Source organism: Strongylocentrotus purpuratus, unplaced genomic scaffold (genome assembly GCF_000002235.5).
Source record: "Strongylocentrotus purpuratus isolate Spur 01 unplaced genomic scaffold, Spur_5.0 spur5_scaffold_1, whole genome shotgun sequence".
In the NCBI taxonomy this organism is placed as follows: Eukaryota; Metazoa; Echinodermata; class Echinoidea; order Camarodonta; family Strongylocentrotidae; genus Strongylocentrotus; species Strongylocentrotus purpuratus.
The window spans coordinates 15,171,268-15,177,267 of NW_022145594.1; the positions used below are offsets into that span (position 1 = coordinate 15,171,268).

Sequence of the window (6,000 nt, forward strand, 5' to 3'; positions counted from 1 at the left end):
GTTTTTTAATTGATGAAAACTGCCCCCTACCCTAGCCCCCGCTGCGTACAGTCATGGTTCAGTGACAAAGCAATGGCCTCGTAACTGTGCGGCCCCAGGATCGAAACCGTGTCGATGTGCTATATTAGTGCCCTTTTGTGGGGCATTAATCCTCATTACTGTCATTTATGACTTAAGGACGTAGGTCCCCTATTTGATAAGCATAGAAGCATACACATGCTTTAGCAGTCACGCAAAACACACATTAAAACATTATTATTCAATAAAATCTGAGAATGTATACTTTTATCTAGATCTATTATTTTTAAATTATTTTTAAAATAATTCCATAAATTAGGGTAAAACAAAAATATTCCACCGATATGAGCGACAGTGTAGTAACAATTGTGATTAATCAAAGGTAAAGTCCCTCATATCCATTGCAAAAACGGAATAAAGAGGAGTCGCACGTCCAAATTTATTGACCCAACATGCAATCACTCACCTGTATACATCATAAACAAATATTATTTACATACACGTAAACATTCATAGCTGCTTTCATGTCAAAGGAACCTCATTGATGTAAATCAAATAAATGATTGATATATTGAGATAGGTAGTATCACGAAGACTGAAAAACAACTAGACTAAGAGAGAACCATATGTATACATATATATTATAAATAGAGCGTGTTTCTTTGTCATAGTAAATGGGCCGATTTATTTCATGCATTGCTGAATATATTTTAACACTTTCTTTTATTGCATATTTTCTATGAAGTAATTAACTTGATTAATTCGAAATTCTCAACTGTATTTCGACAAGTACCATTTTTGTTAATGAATACAATAAATTGTATAAAAACCACAAACAGAATTAACAGTATTCGCCTGATTGTAATGCATTAAAAATGTATATGAAACTTTTAATATGCCGTATATAGTAATGTTATGAATTATTATTATTGCCATGATCAATATTATTATTATTCACTGATATTCCTACGATTGCTTTTCTTCTTCTTCTTCTTCTTCTTCTTCTTCTTCTTCTTCTTCTTCTTCTTTTGTTTTCTTCTTCTTCTTCATCTTCTTCTAATTTTTATGTTAGGTATTATCATTATTATTATCATCAAAATAAGTTGTTCAAGATTCAAGATTTCATATTAAATTCAAACGTATGTTTCCAGCCGGATGGATGAATTATAATAATGTTTTGTAGATAATTAGAAGATCAAAATGTACAATATACAAAATCAGAGTAAGAATGAACATTATTATACAGAATAACAACATACAAACATTTATACATTTGTTGGCAAAAAGTATCCCATTCGACCAAACAAATATTGGTATTAGTACCAGTTAAGGTCAATAGAAAAATGATCGTGCAAGTTACACAAAATACAAAACTGATAATTAATTGGTTCTAAGAAATTATTTGGAAGAGTGAAATGTTTCATAAGACAATTGAAACTCATTGAATCTATATTAACATTTTTATATAAGAAATCTTAGAATTGATACGATCCTACTTAACGAAAGTGAATATTCAAACAAAAGATGACGACATCACTTTAAAACAACAAAATAAACGTTGACAAAAATCACACCAGATATTATGAATTTAATGAACAGGGGTTAATGTAAACATTATTTTATACCTACCAATATGTAAAAAGCCTTACTAAGTGACCTGTTTTATTCCGGTAAATTACAATAAGATTAAAGATATAGCTTTAGAACAAAGACGAGCAGTATGACAAGGATGCTGAAAATAAATAGTTCAAAAGCATTCAAAGCCTTCATATATTTCATCTGAAATGGAATAATAAACTGAAATTATATTTGTTTAGAGTGGCATACATTAACAAAATATCATTATCGTAGCACGAAAACAATTAGTAATGGATTGTATTTACAATTGGAATTACGTTTTTAGATAAAATAACTTCTATTAATAGTAGTAGGCTAATTAAACGTTACTATTGTTTTTGTTACTGATTTTAATAATTTAAAATGATAGTCATATACATGGAATCAAACTTCATTTTGAAGCAAACTGTTATGTGTGCTAAGAAAATTATGTCTGAAAAAATATAAAATAAGTTACATGGATTTTAACCATTTGACGCCTATTCCAAGTCAGGTATGTCAGTGTAAATATCCTCGTCACTCATTCTGTTCAGGGAGAGATAATCCTGGCAATAAAAAAGGAGATAAATATATATTTGTCATCAATAGGCAGAATTAAAAGAAAAGGAATGTTAGATTATCGTTGGTATAATAATAATAGGAAAGTACTTGAGAATCATCACAAAATTTCAATATAAAATTACATTATGAAACTATTGGTGAATTTTTCTAAAACATTTTCCAATTATAAAACCGCGATTAGATAAATAAAAAATATGCCAAAAAGGGCTTAAACGGTTGAAAATATGAAGTGATTGTTGGAATTGTATTCCTTCTGATATATAATAGAAAGTCACTCATGAAATGGTACGTAAAGTGCTATAAATAAGCCCCACTAGTAGTATTTCTATTTAGTGGTGTCCTGAACAAATAAACTAACAAGGAAGGGGGAAAGAAGGAAAGAAAGACAGATATTATTTTTTCATACAAGTTGCAACGAATACGATTCATTTAAAATATGATACCAACGGTCATGAATTTCGTTTCATTTCGAGATGCCTAAAACTAATGTATATTAGTATATGTGTGGGAGTGTTGATATGCACACTTGCAAGTCAAAGCAGGCAGATTGAAGACAGTTGTAACAAACGGAAGCGAAAGCTCATACATCTTGAATAGCTCCCACTCATGGAGATTATTTGTGGGAGATCTTTAGGAGTTCCATTAATTGACCTTGTATCACAACTGTCTCTCTTCTATTTGATTTTTTCCCAATTATGGCCTAGTAGCGGTATCAGTTCAAAAGGGGGGGGGGGGAGGGGGGAGGTTTAAGCAACAGAAAACCACCCCCGCCCCATCAAAAAATAGGAAAGAATAAATTAATAGCCCTAAAACACAAATATATATTGATGTTGAATGAATTTAAGTGCTGCACATATTGAAAATAAATGCAAATACTCCAGAATCCCCAATAATACTGTAGAAAAGGCAAGCTATCATTATTATTGTAGTAGTAGTATTATCCCGCCCGAAGTATGTTTTATTAGACTTACATTTGAACCCTCGAGAATCCAACCAATTTTGATTTGCATGTCATGAAAGGTGCTGCGTTGCTTTATGTCCGTCTTCCAACAGTCTGAAATTATGTTGAACCTGTCCATAAAGATTCACAGAAAAGTATCAATGCTTTAGTTTAGTAGTTCAAAAGATTATTTGACACACCAAACGCAGGTTGTTTAAGTGTTTTATTTTTAATGTATTCCCACCCAATACTGTAAACCAGTAACACGAAAAAAGCTCGTACACTCAGGGCGCACATGTTCTGTTTAAGTGCTGAGCCCCCCCCCCCCCCCCCCCCCTACCTCCACCCCCAACCAACCCATCACTATACAAATATATAAACTAACAGCTAAAGAAACAATCTTTAGCTAATAGTTTTGTTATAAACATTTTTGTGTGTAAAAAGACACTGAAAATTAGACCTCGCTTTTTTATTTTTTTATTACGGTATCATGAGTCATTAACAAGCCACTTTGTCCCCGCTACTTTGCATGTTTCTCCCAATCAGGGTTAATGTGCCGATCTTATTTATTCCTTATGTACTATTCTCAATATCTAACTGAAACATAGAACAAGTGTGAAATTAGCCAATATTGGGTGAAACAAGAAAACATTAACATTCATGTTTTGGGGATGAAACCAGTTATATTTAGGTAATTTCTATCCAATTTAGAGAACATTTTAACTTTACTTTTTGATACATTTTGCCCAATATAGTGAAGCCTTTTTTCAGACAAACATGCATGTCCCCTCCCCCTCCCACCGATATCGGGTACAAATGAATCAATTGTTGTTATAGTGAACATTTCCGACTGCAGTAACTACAAGATTTACCGTTCTCATCCCTCGTGATTTAATTTGTCACCCAGCTTATGTGTATCTTTAGATACAACTGAGAATCGTTTATTTTAAAAATACTTTGACAGGACAAACGGCTTTTCCCTGAATAAATCATGAATGCATGCTTTACTGTTACCTCTAAATAGTCAACAAATATTCTTAGCAATACAGATAACAGTGTCTCCCTTTAAGGTTCTTACTCCTATACATCATTAAATTAAAAGTTTCGCTTTCTGCCAGATAGCTCAAACCTAAGTAGATGGATTTTCCAATAGAGTCTTCAACACTGGTTGAAGGGCTTTAGAGAGAAAGAGAGAGAGAGATAGAGCTCAATGTGACAGAAGCTATTTTCGTCTAAGAGATAGAAACACATGACAAATAACCACACCAGATACGATTTAAACATAACCCGCACCAAATATAACTGGTTTAATCCAATTGCTTTTTTTCAACTCATGTTGCTTCTGTTTCCACACATACACATTGTGGGTTTTTATTATAGAAACATAACTTATGATAGATTTACACCTGACTTGTACAGTGATATGTGTCGAGTGCGGCCATCAATGTAGCAGTACAGTATTTACCATAAATAGCATCATCCTAGGCTTTTTGTATTATTTAGAGGAAACATAAATTATATATCTTAATGTATAATATATTACTTTATTTTCATTCATCAATTAGAATAACAAGCTGGGTTCTAGTTATTATATATAATTAGACACACGTTACCTAAAACGAAAATCAAAAGTCAATATATAAAGTAAAGAACAAACCAAAAATTATATATAATTAGACACACGTTACCTAAAACGAAAATCAAAAGTCAATATATAAAGTAAAGAACAAACCAAAAAATGAAGGTGTTAGGATGCGGAGATGGCTACTTACAGATCTTCACCACAATGTAGCGGCCTTCTCATTATATATCCATTCGTGATTCGTTCTTTCAGTTCGCTGTCACTTACACCTGGATATGGTTGAGCACCTGATGAATAACAACGAAACTGAAATATCATTTTCTAGAAGAAAATTCAAGATGAAAATAGAAATTCACCTTGGAGAAGTTCAAAAGACACATTTTGGATTAATGTAAGATTATATCAGATATGAGAAAATCATACATTTGTCATAGCTTTGCAAGAGCAGCGTAAACATAAACAAAATATATAAATGATGATAATTCTTGCAGGGGCTCAAATTGTTTTGGCAAAGAAAAGTCATAACTGTTCTAACAAGGCTATAACAAGACCCTGTGTGCCACATATCTAACTCCTTCAATCTAGATAGGGATACCAATTTGATAATTTGGTGTTGGGTATGGGTAGGTGCCCTAGACACAACTTGAGAAGCTCTATTAGATATGAATGTTCAGTTTGGCAACACGTCGATTCCTATGGAGTAGGGACGGGGAGGAAAACAGACAAGGGAAGTTACATCCCGATTGTGCTACATAACATTGATACTAAATAAATGTTAGTGTGTGGTACATTAATCATCAATAGACAAGGGCTATCAGGCCTATCGTAACGAAAATTCAAACTCTTACCAAACATAATCTTAATCATACACCCAAACCCTAACCCTACCCCGACCTTTCCGATACGCATAATGTAGGACCATCTTAACTACAAACCATCCTTCCTTCGGTAGGGTATATGGTCATAACGATAGGAAAACGGTGTGGAGGTTAACATGCCAATCAACCAGGATGAGACTAGTGTACTTGGAAAAGAAAAGGAAATGAAAACGGATTGGAAGAAGTAAACTGAAAGGAAGAAGAAAATGTTAAGGAAGGGGAATGACATTTCCTTGGTATTCTCACCAAGGGTAACAAGCTCCCAAAGAAGAACCCCATATGACCAAACATCACTCTCTGTCGAACATGTACCGGTCAGCATGGCCTCAGGTGAGAGCCATCGATGTATCATCTGAAAACAAAATATAAACTATTATATATATATATATATATATATCAATGTT

The 6,000-nt window shown here is 33.0% G+C and overlaps 1 long non-coding RNA gene across 1 annotated transcript; it reads right to left on the minus strand.

The window, feature by feature from the left end:
* Nucleotides 1-2,139: 2,139 nt before the first annotated feature.
* LOC105436990 lies at nt 2,140-4,988 on the minus strand. The gene is made up of 3 exons (XR_004062881.1): nt 4,909-4,988; nt 3,168-3,267; nt 2,140-2,180 (listed from the first exon to the last, which is right to left on the minus strand). It is a non-coding gene; the product is annotated as an uncharacterized LOC105436990 (long non-coding RNA).
* Nucleotides 4,989-6,000: the final 1,012 nt, after the last annotated feature.